General features: G+C 39.4%; 1 protein-coding gene and 1 pseudogene across 14 annotated transcripts in view; both read right to left on the bottom strand.

Moving 5' to 3' along the window:
- LOC147823020 (small ubiquitin-related modifier 2 pseudogene) lies at positions 1-13,276 on the bottom strand (annotated as a pseudogene).
- Positions 1-17,807, bottom strand: part of Rapgef6 (Rap guanine nucleotide exchange factor 6) — a 204,555-nt gene that overhangs the window by 157,370 nt on the left and 29,378 nt on the right. The gene's annotated exons all lie outside the window — the stretch shown is intronic.

Raw genomic sequence — 17,807 nt, 5'->3', positions numbered from 1 at the left:
CAGAAAGGTTTTTAGTTATTTTTAAAATCACCCTAAAAATGTTTCCCCATAAATCTGTTTTTAAGCATGCAAGTATTTATTATAGAGCTGTTAACTGTGAAAGAGGCATGAAACCTCTGGATCACAAAAGATTTGAAAGATTAAGGAAGAGTACCCTCTATTCACACAGGAACTCTTCTTGCGAGGCAGGTGGCAGAACCACTGACCTAAATCCCCGGCAGGAACTCTTCTTAAACGTGAACAGTGGCCTCTATTCACCACCACAAACTCAAAACTCATTATTGCATATGAAAATATATGAATTCTCCCTCCCTCCCCTCTTCTCTTTTTCTTCCTTTGGTACTAAGGATTGACTCAAACACACTACCACTTAGCTACAGCCCCAACGGTTTTGTAAAAATTTAAAATTCAGATTCCAGAGTTCATAACAGCCAATTAAACAAGCAAATATCTCTGTTAAAGCCTTACTAAAATGACAGTGAAAAAGATTTTTAAGTGTCTAAAAGACTACATTAAACAAAACCACAGTAAATGACAAAGGTCTGCAAAGTTCTGGAAAATATCAAACGAAGTAACTCATGTAAATTTTACTTCCAAAGGTGGCCACAAAGCTATTTCTACCCTGAGAATATCAATGTTGGAAAGAAGCCCAAGTTGGTTTTAGGGAGAAAGCCCACATGGCATAGCACCTAGTCACCAGGTATGTGATGCCATCTTAGGCCAGCCTACCTACCACCTGAATGGAATTAAGAGAATGATTCTAGTTGAATCAACCACCAGCTAAAACCTGCTGAAGGGAGACAACGTAGTTTAGGAAAAAAGCCTGGGAGAAACAGAAATGGGCAAACTGTGTGAAGATTTTTTTCAATCTATGCTAACAACAACAACAAACCAAATACAGAAAAGAGACACTGAAAAACCATGACAACGTAAAACTGGTGCAGGGAGCTGAGCGTGGCGGTGCAGCCTGTGATCCCAGCACTCGGAAGGCAGAGGTAGGAGGATCGCCATGAGTTCGAGGCCAGCCTGGGCTACATGGTGAGTTCAAGGCCAGCCTGAACTACACAGTGAGATCCTGAATCCTTATCAAAAACCTCAAAAACCGTAATGGTCATCAGCACATAAGCAGTTGCTCAGAGCCAAGACTTCAAGCATTGTATCTTTCGTATAAGCGCAGATCCATCTGGGCATGGTGGCTCACACCTGTAATCTCAGCACTTGGAAGGCTGAGGCAGGAAGATTGCTGTGTGTTCAAGGCCACCTTGGGCTACATAGTGAATTCAAAGCCAGACTAAACTACAAAGCAAGACCCTGGCTCGCTCAAAAAAATAAACAGACAAACAAACAAACCACCCCACAAAAAACAAGAGCAGATCTACAGAAAGTGCGTTTCTTCACCTACCTGGGAAGTTTCAATGACTATACAAACATGCACAATGCTAACACAAAAGTCAATGTGATACTAATACACTTTCATTGAGCCAAATTTGCGGACACGTGAAATCAAATTAGAATTCTCTAAAACTCTTTACACAATTTAGACCTTTAGTAAAGGAAATGATGTAAAGATGAAATACATAGAACAGCAAATTATCAAATAATACTGCTGACAATTTAAAATAGGAGAAAAAACTTTAAAACTAAAAAATTAGAAAATCCAAGATGTGAAAAGGTGTACTAAAGGGATTGATTATGGATAATTGCAGAAGAATTTGACTTTCATAATCATCATACTCTGAAGTCTTACACTGCAATGGAATACCTGCTTGCTTTAGGGCATGACTCTCTTCAGAGAATACTTTCACATTAACTTTCTACATAGTAATGGTCATTCTGAAATTCTGATTCAAAGCAATGGACATGCGCATTTCCTGCTAGATTTTCCCACTGTCTGTGCCATGCTTCTACACTGTTTTGGGTAGGCAGAAATCCAGCTCAGATGCACTCAGGTGCAGATCACTAGGTCTGAACTTGCAAGCTTCCTACCTCAGCCTCCCAGAGTGTTAGGATTACAAGTGTGTGCCACTTCACCCAGTTAGGAGATAAATTTTTAAACTGAAGTTTTCCTCATTGACTTATCATGTGGCAATCCACTCATACAAAATTTTCAATAAGTGCACTGGTTTAATAGAAAAGAAGTTTTTATTGTAACATTTCAAAATTAACTTTTAGAAGCCTTGATTGCACCTAATTCCAAGTCTGTCATGAGTTTGGGGATTCAGATATCTATTTTCTTCTGTGTAAAGCCTAACACAACTTTCAAATAAGTGCTTACAAAGTATTTCACTTTTTCCAGTGATAACATATAAATGAACAGATAAATTCTAATATTTTCAGCTGCAATAGGGGTATGAATTATAAATATGTGATAAAGAAAACAAATAGTGGGGACAGTTTTGAAAGTTCAACCATTAGCCAAAGTGAAGCAAACCCAAGTTTTTCTATGTTAGGTTGAGGGGAAATATTAGAAGTTTAATTTCCTCAACAATCAAATCCCTAACTAATAATGGTATTAATGCATTTTGTAACAGTGGAGGACCTCTATTCCTATCAACAACTGTCTTCAGTTCAGGTCACAAAGCTTGACATCTTTTTATTCTCTGATGAAGCATTTTTTAAAGGCACCCACAGTGCTACGTGTAAAGGGGTAGATAATGAATAGAATGGAAAATGCCTTGATCTTCTAACCAAAAGCCTCCTCAACCCCTTGAATTCGGCTGCTGTGGCGGGTGTGTGTGTGTGTGTGTGTGTGTGTGTGTGTGTGTGTGTGTGTGTGTGTGTGTGTGTGTGTGTGTGCTGGGATGGAACCTGGAACCTCACACACTGGGCAAGTACTCTGCCAGAGCCATCCCCCCAGCCATCCCCCAACACATACATACCTCCCTCCCTCAACAGGAATTAGGATTTCAGGACTGCAGCTTTCAGGATATTAACATTCAGGATTACGGTATTTGGGACAGTGCTTTGAGATTATGATCAGTACTGTACAGGAATAAACTCATGACCACTAATACATACCACCCAGAAGCAGCTGGCTTTAACATGACACACTCTTCTAAAAACATAGCTGAAGTTTTAGTATGGTGACAATATGAAAAAATGGGACTAACATTTTTCAGGATGCAAAGTATAGTTCAAATCGGGACTTGTATATGGTGCTACACGGCAGGAAGGATACATGGGTCCACGAAAGCAAAAGTCACTCTCATCATTATTTCCAATGAGCCGCTAACGGCTCTATGTTTCCCATCCCTACAACTGTGGGCTCTGCAGGTTTGGAGGTCCTGATTCCAATGTTTTGTTTTGGTACCGGGGATCGAACTAGGGACCTTGTGCTTTCAAGGCAGGCGGCAGAACCACTGAGCTAAATCCCCCGGCTCATCTAATGAGTTTTTTCTATACTCTTGTCAGGGGACAATGCATGAGTCAACTCCAGGTCCTAAGAACCAGGAGGCGGGAGGAGTTGTCATTTTGGCAGTGCTAACTGATCCTTATCGCAGGGAGTGGCAGGGCTGCTTTTATTTAATACTAACAAGGAGGTATATGTGTAGAACCCAGATGATCCACTTGGTTACTTTTACCTTGTTGCAACTGTAAACAGATAGACACAGAAATATTAGCCTGAAAAGGATATCATTACCAAGGGTACAGACATTCCAGGAAAAAAGGTTTGAATGGTACCATTAGATAAGACACTGAAAGTAAGGAGAAAAATTAACTGTACTGCAGGAGACAGAGGAGATGCACTAGTTGCAACCCTGAGATCAGCCATAAAAATAGGGACTACAGTTCTTCCCACTGTCATCTCTTGTCACTTCTCATAAAAAGAGGTTTGGGGGACCATGAAGAAGATGTTCCCTACACTTTGAACCTGCATGAATATGTGACTCTGTGTAAACTCCAATGGCCTTGAAAATGGGCCTCTCAGGTCTCTAACTACAGGGACTGTCATTGACAAAGGCCCATTGCTGGTGCCTATAATTCATTATCACATTTGATGGAGGCCAAGGTTCTCATGGAATACTCCCAAACAATGATTAAGCCTATACAGATACTAAGGCAAGCCTGTTCTGGGAGACAGAACTACTCTGATGGGCTCAAAGATTTCCCACATACCTTGACAAACTTCACAGAACTACACCGCAGTCTAAGGCTCTTCCATTCAACTTTCTTTCCCTCTATCCTTTACAAGAATCACACTAACAATAACTGATAACGTGAAATAGGAGGAAAAGGTCTAAAGGGGCAGGGGAGCTGGGAGGGGTAGGGGAAAGGAAAAAATATGAGAAAAGGAAAAAAATGAAAACAAACTCTTTGTAAATAGGGAAGGGTGGAGGGGGTGAAGGGCGCATAGGGGAATGGGGAAAAAATAAGAACCAAGATACATCCTGTAAAGGTACAAGATCTCAATGATGAATGTAACTGCTGTATACCTAAAATGTACCAATGAACTTAATGGGGAAAAAAAAAAAGAATCACACTAACATCCTGGTCTGACTGCTTTTCCAGCTCCCCTCCATTTTCACTCACAGGCATTTCCCCTAATAAATCTCCTGCATGTCTAATGCTGCCTTGACATCTGCTTCTCCATGGGACCACATTAACATGTTTTGAAGCATTCGGTACAAAAAGCCTTCTATACATTTTCTGCATTTATTTCTAAGTATTTAAGATTGTTAAGGCTTTGAAATGCTATTTTTAAACTGAGGGTTTTTTGTTGATGGTTTACAGAAATAAATCAATTCTACATATTAAGGTTTTTTTTGTTTTTGTTTTTTTTTAGGTACTGGGGAATCGAACTCGGGTCCTTGCGCCTGCGCAGCAGGCAGCGAAACCACTGAGCTAAACCCCCGGCCCCCTACATATTAAATTTGAATCCAACAATCCTGCTAGTAAATGCATTTAGTTCCCATAGTAACTTCTTTTGGATTCTCAAAATATACAGTACCATCACCTATAAATAAGTACAGTATTATCCTTCCTTTCCAATTCATCTACATTTTAATCCTTTTTCTTGCCCAAGTACATCAACTGAGACTTCCAAAAAAAATGGCCAGAAAAATATGGTCCCATACAATCAGCCCTTCACATTCATGGGTTCCACATCTAGGAATTCAAACAACTATCAACTGAAATTATTCAAAGATACTCAGGAAAAAAATTCATCCATACATATACATACTTTTTTCCTTGTCATTATTTTGTAAACAATAAAGCATAAAAAATCTTTCCATTTTGTTAGGTATTATAAGTAAATTAGAGATATTTCAAGTGTACCTAGGAGAATGGCTAGGTTATAAGCAAATACTACACCATTCAGTACAAGGGGCTTGAGTGGAGCAACTACAGATTTTGGCAGCAACCACGGTCCTGTAATCAATCTCAAGGGTACTGAGAGAGGGCTGTACTGCAAACACAGCTGTCTAGGTCCTACGCTTTAAGTGAGGATTCATTATAACACAGGCAAACACACACAAAATTTTATCCTATGGAAATGAGTTTGTAATTTTTGACATGTAGACAATTTTTAGTGTCAACAAGTTTTGAAAACTCTAAAACATAAAAGTTAAATTATGGCAAAAAGAATCATTAACTGCCATAATTTGACCTACCAGTAAAAGAAGACTAGTGTTAAAGAGCACCAGAATTTTGGGAGACTCTCAACTAAACTTATGTCATATAATTTCCTTTGTTCCCAATCAACAGAAATCTACAGAGAAAATCTGTGGTTTATCATTAATACTGTGAATATCTAACACAGAATTAGGAATTAACTTTTCTTTTTTCCCCTTAAATTCTTTTATTGGTACATTTTACGTATACAATACATTTACATTTATCATTCGGTACTTGTACCTGCACGTGATGTATCTTGGTTCTTATTTTTTCCCATTCCCTGTCCTCCCTTCAACCCCTCCCACCCTTCCCTGTTTACAAAGACTTTGTTTCCATTTTTTCCTTTTCTCATAATTTTTCCTTTCCCTTCTTCCCTTTCCCCTTCCCCTTCCACTTTCCCTACCCCTTTGGACCTTTACTTCCTATTTCAAATTATCAGTTAATCATTTTAATCCTTACTTACACTTTCAGTTTCTCACACTAGAGAAACTATTCGGTATTTACACGTGTGTTCTATTTATTCCACTTAAGAGGATGGCCTCAATATGCATCCATTTAGCTATAAATGCCTCTAGTTTCTCGTTCTTTATGGCTGAGTAGTACTCCATTTTATAAAAAAAACCACATCTTTATCCAGTCTCCAGTTGATGGGCACTTGGGCTGTTTCCAAGCTTTAGCTGTTATGAACTGTGCTGCTTATAAACATGGGTGCACATATATCGCTTTGGTATGATTCTTTTAATTCTTTTGGGAAGATACCCAGTGGGGGTATAGCGGGGTCAAATGGGACCTCCAGTCCTAGTTCTCTGAGGTATCTCCACACTGATTGCACCAGTCTGCACTCCCACCAGCAACAGAGAAGGGTTCCTTTCTCCCCACACCCTCGCCAGCATTTGTTACTGGTTGATCTCTTGATAGCAGCCATTCTTTCTGGGGTGAAGTGGAATCTCAGCATTGTTTTCATCTGCATCTCTCAAATGACCAGTGATGTTGAACATTTTTTCATATGTTTATTTGCTGCTTTTACTTCTTTGTCTGAGAAATGTCTGTTCATTTCAGATGCCCATTTTTGAATTGGGTCTTTCAATTTGGGGGGTCTGATTTTTTTTGTTCTTTATATATTCTAGATAGTAGACCTTTGCTTGAGGTACAGCTGCTGAAAATTTTTTCCCACATTGTAGGTTGCCTCTTAGCTCTGCTGGTGGTTTCTCTTGCAGTGCAGAAGCTTTTTAATAAGATGAGAACCCAGTTGTTGATTCTTTGTGCTAGTTCCCGTGCTACTGAGGTTTTGTTCATAAAGTCTTTTCCTATGCCAATGTCTTCAAGAGTTCTACCTAACTTATCTTCCAGCAAGTTTAGTGTTTGTTTTAATATTTAGATCTTTAATCCATTTTGATCTTAGTTTAGTGCATGGTGATAAGTACAGGGCTAGTTTTAATATTTGGCAGATTGAAATCCAGTTTATCCAACATCATTTATTAAAGAGGCTTTCTTTCCTCCAGTGAGGGTGGTTGGCTCCTCTGTCAAAGAGGAGGTGGCTGAGTATGTCTGGAGTTGTTTCTGCATCTTCTAATCTATTCCACTGATCCTCGGGTCTGTTTTTTTGCCAGTACCATGCGGTTTTTATCACAGAGGAATTAACTTTTCAATATTAAAGTCTGAATGAGAATATCATTCGTAACTTTGAAATACATACTCGGTTCTTTAACTGTTCAGCCTGAAAAGAGACGGACAAAGTTTATCACGCGATTCTAAAAGCCCTTCTTCAAATATCTGAAAGTTTGTTCAGTTATTTCCTTGTAATCTCTTTTTTCCAGAGGGATAATCTGGCCCAAAGAACAAAAGCACCCTACAACATCTACAATGGTGACAGCACAGATTTGAACTGAAATATTACCATTATACCTATCCAGAGCTGACAAACTATAAAGGGTGAGAAAGTAAATATTCTTGGTTTTGTGGGCTATATGTTTTGTACTACTTGGTATTACCTTTGTAGCATGAAAACAGCCACAGACAATAGTTAAATGAACGGATGCAACTGCATTCTTATAAAATTTTATTTGTAATAGTAGTAGGATACTTTGGCTCTCAGACTATACTTTGCAAACTCCTGAAACATATGATCAAGAACACCTACCAATTAAGCCAAGCCATGAATCAGCTGCTCTTTGGAGAATAACCTATCTTTTAAGTTTATTTTTGGTAGAATTCTGTCACCCATCATGGAAGCTGAAAATATCAGACTTTCTTTTTTTCAACCTCCCATGCAATGTAAGCATGAGGAAACTATCCAAGTGCCACCAATCAGACACATTAATGCCAGACTTTGGATCAGAATCTAGTGATGACAAAAAGCAAGAAATGCACAGCATCTTTCACAGCTAGTGGCATCAGCAAGATCTCCCAACATAGGCAGTGTGGAATATAGCCACTCAGTAGTGCAAGCTGTGGAACACCCGGTTCAGTGCTAACAGCAAAAGTAGTACTGTCAAATCTGTAATAGAAAACCATGGATCATAGTACCTTATCCCCAAGTCTATTTCTCCAGTAATTCAAGCAATTCTGTAGCTATCCAAAATATTTAATAAATTCCTTTTCTTTAGGGTTTAGTGATGCCTGTGATCTCAGTATTGAGGAGGTAGAAGCAAGAGGATCAATGCTAGTTTGAGGGTGGCCTGGGCTACATAGTGAGTTCAACACCAGCCTGGATTATATAGCAAGAGCCTGTCTCAAAAAACCCTAAATAAAAATACAATGTTGAGTGAAATAAACCAGACACAAGCTGAAATACTTTATGGTATCTCTCATTTGAGTGAGGCAAAGTATAAACAAAGAGAATGATAAAGGATGGATAGAAGGGGACAAGGAGATGGATTCTTATAATGAAATGAACCAAGGGAACAAGAATGAAGGGTAAGGAGAAAGGGAAGGGGCAATAAGTAAAATAAAGACATGCCATGTTCAGGAACCTAATAACCTCAATTAATGTAAATATTAGATGTCATACCATGAGTTAAGATTAATAATATCAACAAGAATGGGGGGGGGGATCTAGCTCAGTGGTTTCAGAGCCTGCCTCGCAAGTGCAAGGTCCTGAATTCAATCCCCTGTACCAAAAAAAATAAAAAATAAAAAAAGAGTGAAAAATGAGATAGGGGAACTGGAGGAGGAGGGAGGGAAGGGAAGAGAAAGAAAAGGGGATTAGGAAAAAAAAAAGAAATAAGCTATAGTGTGTACATGTAACTACTCCCAAGACAACTGTAAACTGCAAACATATACGAATAAAAAAACCCCATAAATAAATAAATTCCCTTTCTTTAAATCAGCCAGAATTGAATTGTTGCATATGAGTAACAACTTTGTTGAGAGGCTGAATCAGCACTATCACCATCTCTTAGAAACTGGGGGAAAATGCAAATCCTCAGCCCCTACCCTAGAATCTGAGGAGGGCTCAGGACTGGTTCAGTAAGTCCCAAAACCACTGGTGTATAGGCAGATTCTATCCCATCATGGATTATCTATCTGGTAACCAACTTATAATGGAGAATGGAAACAGGCACTAGGTTTGGTAAATCACAGTCATTCATATGTTTGAGTCGTACCAGGTTTGAGGGTCACAAATGCTAAGCCTTCGCAAAAGACAGAAAAGAATGTCTCACAACAAAAGACAGTTGTAGGGGCAAGCTGACATTTTCTCACACAATGTAAGTAATTCAGTATCTTGTTTGCAGCAGACAGCAAGGCGGTGTCGACTCTACGATGTTAGGCTGTGTGACTGTTAATCATAATATGTTATCTTGAATAGACTAAGAAATACCTACCAAATTAATACATCACAGGTCTGTGTTTGTCTGTGGATGTGGACAATTGACATGAAAGGCAGCAAACTGAGGAGGGAAGACCTACCCTGGCTGTGGGCGGCACTAACCAACTGGCCTAGGTGGAAAAACAAAGGGAGTGGAGGAGGAAATGTGCCCATTTTAAAGAGCCTTGTCTTCAGCAGTTGTCTTCTGCTGCTGTCGTCTTAGGATGCTGCTCTCCAGGTCTCCAGCTTCTTCAGCTTTCCAATGCAGACTCTCACTGGTGACTCTCCAGCAAGCTTTCAGGCCTTCAACCTCGGACAGGTGCTGCATCCTTGATACCTCTTGTTCTGCTGTTTCCATCTTCTCGGCTGAGCAGCTAAGGGATCCTAACGGTTCTCTAGAGCATAGATGACCACTGTGGACTCCCCACCTCTGATTCTGTAGGCCTAGCTAATAAATCCCCTATCCCATAATTATACATATATTTTCTATTGGTTCTGTTCCTCTGGAGAACCCTAATTCATATAGCTTGAAAAGAGGTTTCTTGGTGCTTTGGTACCAGTTACCTATGAGACAGGCTTGCAGTACTTCAACATCCAATTAGGCTTTTGGTGTGTCTAAGATCAATAAAACCTATTACAGAAATGCCCCCTTAGCCAAGCGTGGTGGCGAACACCTGTCATCTCAGCACTTGGGAGGCTGAGGCAGGAGGATTGCCACGAGTTGAAGGCCAGCATGGGCTACAAGAGTGAGTTCAAGGCCAGTCTGAATTACATAAGTGAGACCATGTCTCAAAAAAAAAAAGAAAAAAAGAAAAAGAAAGAAACGAAGAGAAAAAAAGAAAGGCACCCTCAGCCCTTCCAACAACAACAGGGAGGGCCGGGGATTTAGCTCAGTGGTTCCACCGCCTCCCTTGCAAGTGCAAGGTCACAAGTTCAATCCTGGTACCAAAACAAAACAAAAAACAACAACAGAGAGGGGAAAGGACTCTGACAGAGGTAGACTGGACGTTTTACAGACATTCCTTGGTTACAAATGTTACAAATGCACACGCTAGATTCAAGGGAGTGCTAATCATTTACACAGAATGCACTTGAAACCTACTCTAGGCAGCCTGGCAAAGGTAAGTAACAAGAAAGAAAGAAAATTAACCACCTGTGATATTGTGACATCCCAGATTAGTAACATGTATTTCTCTAACTGCAACAAAAAAACAGTGCAGAAACCACCCAGGGGTATTAGAACAACTATCAGCTTAGGATAAGAAATAAAATAATGGGGTCTTTGCTGCCCAGAGCAGCAATGATCAGGCCCAGAACCTAGCTTCTTCTCTAAGTCTCATTTCCCGTCTTTATTCTTTAATTCACCTTGTGCTGTCATGGCTCACAGGAGACCAGGATGCACTACAAGGGTTCTGGTAATGTACCCTTTCCCAGTTCCCTACACACTATGTTCCAGAAAGGCAGCGGCCTAGGGAAGTTGTTCCTCGGGATTTGGTTCATAGGCACTGGACTCTACAGCCAAGAGGGAAGGAAACCTGGCTACTGCTCCAGGTGGTGGCAGATTGTGGCATCATCCACATGGTGTTGGTTTTATGTGCATGCAGAATGCAAGAGGTGTGGGGTCAGGAAGGCCTCCACAGATCCACAGATTTCAGAAGAAGGCGTGGGAGGCCAGGCAGTGTGGCCCTGAGAGGACAATGTGTGAACCTGTGAATATGAAGCCAAAGGTGCAGTGGAGACCCCAGAAGGTTGGAGAAGCCAGGAATGTGGATCATCCAGGGAAAGCTGCAAGGAGTGAACAAAGCCAGCCACAGAAAGAAGCTATGGGAGGTACAACCACAGGGAGTATCATAGGGGCGGTGCCACCCAAGCCCTTTGGCGTTCACAACTTGCAGCAGATTCTGGGGATGCTGGAAGTGGAACTATGGGATTTATTCTTTGCCCTGCTGGATTTTGGACTTCCTTTGGTCCCATTCCTTTGTATCCTCCTGTTTGTAACTTTTGGAATGGAAATGTCTATCTTGTACCACTGAATGTTGGGTGTGTTTAACTTTCATTTGTACAGGGGCCTGCAGCTAAAAATGTGCCTTAAATCTCAGAGGAGACTTGGGACTTGAACCTTTCAGCAAGGCTGAAACTGTCAGGACTTTGGCAACTCTTAGAGATGGACTAAATGCCTTTTGCATAAAGGGATGTGCATGAGCCTTTGTGGGGCAAAGGGCAGAATGTTATGACTTATGTTTAGATGTCCCCCCAAAGCTTCATGCTAATAAGGTGGGGCTGTTTTTGGAGGTGGCTGGATCTACAGGGTGTGATGCTGGAAATGATTCACGGTGCAATGCTAGGCTCAAGGGCACTAGGATTAAGGGTGTTACCCACCTTAAGTAGTCCAGATAAGATAAAAAGAGCAGGAAGATGCTATTAAGGTTCCTTTATTTCTTTTGCTACTTTGTGCATGCCATGTTGTCTCTCCTCTACAATACCTGTTTGGAAGACCTCTACAAACTGTGAGCTAAATAAACCTTTCCCTCTTAAAAAAAAAAAAAAGAGAGAAATAAAATAAGGGGTTCCACTTGGGGGAAAAAGGAAGCTGAGGAAGTGGTGATGATTCAGAACAGTCATAAACTGACCAACAATATTCCATACAACAACCTGCCACATGTATGATGGAGGCTTCATAACTATAATGATGAAAATTTCCTACTGTCTAGTGAGCTTGTAGCTGTAATACTGAGGTGTAATACATTATTTTTGTGTCTGTGATCATTCTGGAATTTTTTTTATTTTAAACAAGAAGTTTATTTAAACAACAAGACACTTGACTTAAAGGGAAAACTATCTAGGATCCTTTTTCTTTTAAAGAGTAATTTACTCCTACATAAAGACAGATTGCCCTACATGTAACAGCTATGTACAAAAAAGTTATAAAATTGTCCTTGGTTTTACAATGATAAATGAAAAACATTAAAATTCTCCAAACAAGGTATGGAAGGATTTTTATGTTGTTGTCTTTTCTGTTAAAACAGTGAGAGCAAAATAACTTACTAGAATATAAAGATAAGAGCTGATGAGCATGCCACTAATGGAGAGGGAATTATTTTCACAGAACCAGTATCTCCCCATCCCGTCTCCATCTGATGTCAATCAAAACATATTGTTGGCCATTTAGTAAAAAAAAAAAAAAAGAAAATGCAATATGCTTGTGCACATACACCAGATACTTTATGTACAATAAAGGAATGGGGAAGGGGTAAATGAAAGAATAGAGAACACTATACTGTAGTCGTCAGGATGTGGTGGAACCAAATTGCAGTTTTCTAATTTAGAATGTATTCTTGGTCTGTAAGAACAGAGTTCTGGAGTAGAGTTGTTGCAGGCTCCCTTTTAGTAGACACCTCCTGTCTGCTGCTGGAACACAACAATTATATCTTTGTCCTCCATTTCCAACTGTGCAGGTGTGTCTGCTTCATTGATCGGCTGTCCACCAAATCGGAATCTGATCTGCCTCACTGACAAACCCTGTCATTCACAATAGGCTTTCATTCGTTTACTAAGTGGTGTATGCCTCTTAATCTTAAACTGCACCACAGAACCATCCTGCCCCGCCATCTTCAAATTAATATGATCATTGTTCTCAGTCTTGACTCCTTCCTTGGGCTTTTCATCGGCCACAGAGAGCGCCCCAGTCTTCTCAGCTGCTGCTTCACAAAAGAGGTACCTGGTCCGCCCCCAACGAGCAGAGAAGCAGCTCCAGGAGCGGCAGAAGGAGGTGGCAGCGGTGGCCGAGGGAGGATCATTATGGAATTTTAAAAAACCCACTATGCTGCTAGTCCTATAAAAGTACGACACATACAATTATAGTACTTAATACTTAATAATGATAATAAATAGCTGTCCCTGGTATACTATACTTTTAAAAGTATACTCCTACTTACATACAAAAAAAAGTTCACTGTAAAACAATATGCCATGTTGCACTGGCAGCAGCCTCCTACATCTCAAGTTTACCATACCTCTTGATTATAACAAGAGGCCACATCAAGTGGCCTATGGTACAGCTCATCAACTGAGCTATGCCATCTACATTTGTGTAAGGACTCTCTCTATGATGTTCCAACAGCCATGAAATTGCCAAATAATGCATTTCTCAGAACATATCTCCACTGTTAAGGAATGCATGGACTGTACCTCCTAATGCAGATCAGCCACACCCTCTTAGCTGTCATTTGTGAGTGAAGCTGGAAAACTGAGGTGGTAGGACCTCTGCCATTCTAAAAGAACAGCTCTCTTTTCACACCCTTCAAAAAAAAAAAAAGGTGTATCTATAGCATTCATTACAGATTTATTCCATGGGCTTTCAATTTCATTTCTAAATGAAGTGGTTATGTTTTGCAATCCTGTATGTATATATAGTTGACAATTCCTTTAAACATATATATCTAAATAAGCAGGTTGGGATTTGTATCCTCTTCATTAGATTGTGCCAAGCAACGTGCTGCTTTCCAAACATCTATCTCCCAATTCTGCTTATTGTGATTTTACAGATGCTTAGAAAACTAACCAAAACTTGAAAAACCCAAACTGAGATGTTTAGAGAAATTTTACATTCTACAACTAGTGGATTTCTTATCTATGATATGCTGAATTCATTATTTACAACTTTCAAGAAAACATCAAATATCTAAAACCTTCACTAACCAAGATATTTTACTGTCTCTTATCTAGAAAACAAATCCAGGGCCAGGGATTTAGCTCAGTGGTTTCATTTGATCCCTGGTACCAAAAAAGAAAGGAAGGAAGGAAGGAAGGAAGGAAGGAAATAAATAAATCCATCTCAGGAATTTTAATGATGAAATATCTCTCAGGATAGCTCCTAAGGTCAATAAAGATTCAATTCCACCATACATACATTTTACAGATGGGCTGCTTTAAATGATTTGGAGGTGATTCGTCAGCATAATTTTTCATTATAAAACCTAACAAAGTAGTTAAAATTTTGGACTCTGAAAAAAAATGCCTAGCAACAATTTAACCAAAGTTAAAGATCTGTACTGTAAAACTCTGAGGAAAGGAACTGAAGAAGACACAAAAAATGGAAAGATATCTTGCGTTAACAACATCAAAAAAAAATGAAACACTTAGGAATCAATCTAACAAAGCAAGTGAAAGACCTTTACATTGAAAATTTCAGTACTCTGAAAAGAAGAGATTGATCAGAAAACAGAAAGACATCCCTTTTCCTGGAGAGGCAGAGCTAATATAGTGGGAATGGCCGTACTTTCAAAACTGTTACACAGATTTAATGGAATTCCAATAAAAATACCAATAGCATACCTCACAGAACCAGAGAAACAATCCTAAAATTCATATGGAACCAGAAGAGACCTAGAATAGCAAAAGCAACTCTGGGCAACAAGGGCAAGGCAGAGGGCATCACAATCCCTGATCTGAAGTTATACTACAAAGCTTCCATGATAAAAACAGCATGGTAGTGGCAAAGAAACAGACCCAAGGATCAATGGAAAAGAACAGAAGACCCAGAAACAACTCCAACCACTCAGCTACTTTATTTCTGACAAATACCTTCACTGGAAGAAAGATAGCCTCTTTAATAAATGATTCTGGGAAACCTGGCTTTCCACATGCTGAAGATTGAACCTAGACCCCTATCTCTCACTGTGCACCAAACTAAAATCAAAATGAATCAAAGATCTAAAGTAAAAAAGAAAAAATATTAGCTGGGGATTTAGCTCAGTGGCATCATGCTTGCCTCACAAGTGCAAGGTCCTGAGTTCAATCCCCAGGACCAAAAAGAGAAAATATTTAATCTGCTAGAAGATAGAACAGGTAAAACCCTTGAAGACACAGGTGTAGGGAAAGACTTTACTGTATGAACGAAGCCCCAGTCGCACAGAAAATACTATGAAGAATCAGCTGGGATCACATCAAATTAAAAAGCATTTGTGTGGGCCGAGGATTTAGCTCAGTGGTATCGCTGCCTGCTGCCCAAGTGCAAGGACCCGAGTTCGATCCCCGGTACCAAAAAAAAAAAAAAAAAAAAGCATTTGTGCAGCAAGAGAGTGAAGAGATAATCCACAAAATGGGGGAAAAAATTAGACCAGCTACTCCTCAAAGGACTAACATCTTGAATATATAAAGAATTTTAAAAATCAGACCCCCTCAAATTTAAAGACCCAATTAAAAAATAAGCATCTTGCCAGGGATTTAGCCCAGTGGTTCCATCGCCTGCCTTGCAAGCGCAAGGACCCGCGTTCCATCCCCGGTACCAAAAAAAAAAAAGTTAAAAAATAAGCATCTGAAATGAATAAGACACTTCTTAGATAAAGAAATACAAACAGCCAATAAATACAAAAAAACCCCTAACTCAGGACCTTGTACTAGCCACGCATGCACAATGCCACTAAGCTAAATCCTAGCCCACTCATACATATAGATTCTAAAAAGGCTGCTCTTATGGAAGATGAGAGCAGAATGGTGGTTACCAGACCAGAGGAGAATGGGCAGACGAGAAGGATGGGACAAGGGAAGAGGACAGGGAATGGGAATTAATGGGTAGTAAGTTATAGTTAAATAAGAGTAGGATGTTTTGGTGTGCTACTGCACAGTACTGTGACTGTAATGATGTATTACATATATATTTTTAACCTATAAGAAAGGATTTTGAATGTTTTCACTATAAAGAAATGACAAATATTTAAGAACACTGATTACCCTGGTTTGAACATTACATAATGTATACATGTATTGAAGCATCATATGGTACCCCATAAATAAGTACACTGTTTACATAGTCACTTAAAAATATTTTTTAAATTTGGACTCCACTGTGACCAACATATGGCCATTACAGGTATGATCCCACAATGTATGCAATTTTTATGTACCAATGTAAGTAAATAAAAAAACCCACAAAAATGTTAACTGTGCAATGGGAAGGATAAAGTATTTTTGGACAACAAATTTTAAAAAGGCTGTAAAATATCTAGCACAGGGACTCTCACACAGTATTGCCCATTTATACCATAAAATTATCAACTAAAGATTAATTTACATTCCACAGACTAGTCAAGCTATTTTAAAATGTAGCCCAGATATGCACAGTGTTCCATTTTTGTAATGCTACAAACAGTGGAACATAATAAACGTTTTTCTCTTTAAATTCTTGTTCCTTTAACTTTTCTAGGTAGTATGAATTTTGTACAAAAAATTAAAAAATTGCAACCTACAGCATAAATGGGTTAAACTATCCCCAAGTAAAGATAACCACATTATTAAACACAGAATTTCATCCCACTGGTTTTCTCATCAAAGTATATCCACATACTCAAAAAACTGGCAGCACAGAACTATAAAACATCATACTTGAAGCCAAAACCTTTGTTTCTAAATTCATTTTCCATTAAAAGGAACCAGCCTATAATAGTAGCACACTGGAAGGCTGAGGCAGGAGAGGAAGATCACAAGTTTGTACACAGCCTGGGCAACACAGTGCAACCCTGTCTCCAAGAAAAAAAAAGCACTGGGGATGCAGCTCAGCACAAAGGTTCAATCTCCAGTACTGGGGGAAAAAATGGAACCAAGGTTCCTTGACTAAATGGCTTTCAGTAGTAAGGCAAGAAAATCATAAATCTGGAACATCATTTTATGCCAAAAAACAAGAAAGTATTTAAGATTAGTGGCGTCATGGTGAAAGAACCTAGGAAAAGACTTTGCAAGGGCTTCCACTAGCTAAAGGTGGGGCAATTTAACAATCAAAGCTGGGAGTAGGGGCATACACTTGCAATCCCACACTGCCTCACTTGGGAGGCGGAGGCAGGCAGGTCACTGTATGTTCAAGGCCAGCCTGGGGTGCTTGTTTCGGTGGCACATATACTAAAAAGAGGCCAGCCTAGGCTACAAGTTGATTTCAAGGGCAGCCTGAACTACACAGCGAGACCCTGTCTCAAACAAAAACAAAAAGAATAACAACTCTTTTAAATATAAAAACTAATCCTTGAATTCATAGTTATTTTCTAAACAAAGAACAGACAGTATGATAGAGAAAGTTGGGTTTGCTTTTTTTTTTTTTTTTTTTTTTTTACAGAAAACAGATAAATTAGAGGTTTGGGGTAGCACACAATCAGATGACTGAGGGAGGAACATTCTAAATTCAAGGCCACCCAGAGTAACTTAGGGAGAACCTATCTGAAATTTGAACAGGCTGGGGATGTACCTCAGCATTTCTTGGGTTTAATCTCCAGCTCCACAAATAAAAAACAAAATTTAAATGTAGAAGGAATACAGAATCACAAAGTTATCACTTTGTAATAGGAAAGTAATAGTTAATTTAGGCAAGGATCATTAATAAATGCTAAAACCATGA

This window comes from Heterocephalus glaber, unplaced genomic scaffold, assembly GCF_053883595.1.
Source record: "Heterocephalus glaber isolate CG9 unplaced genomic scaffold, H.glaber_assembly_v1.0 deba00001606, whole genome shotgun sequence".
NCBI classification, from domain to species: Eukaryota; Metazoa; Chordata; class Mammalia; order Rodentia; family Bathyergidae; genus Heterocephalus; species Heterocephalus glaber.
The sequence above is the reverse complement of the archived record's forward strand: the minus strand, read 5'-3'. Positions and strand labels throughout refer to the sequence as shown.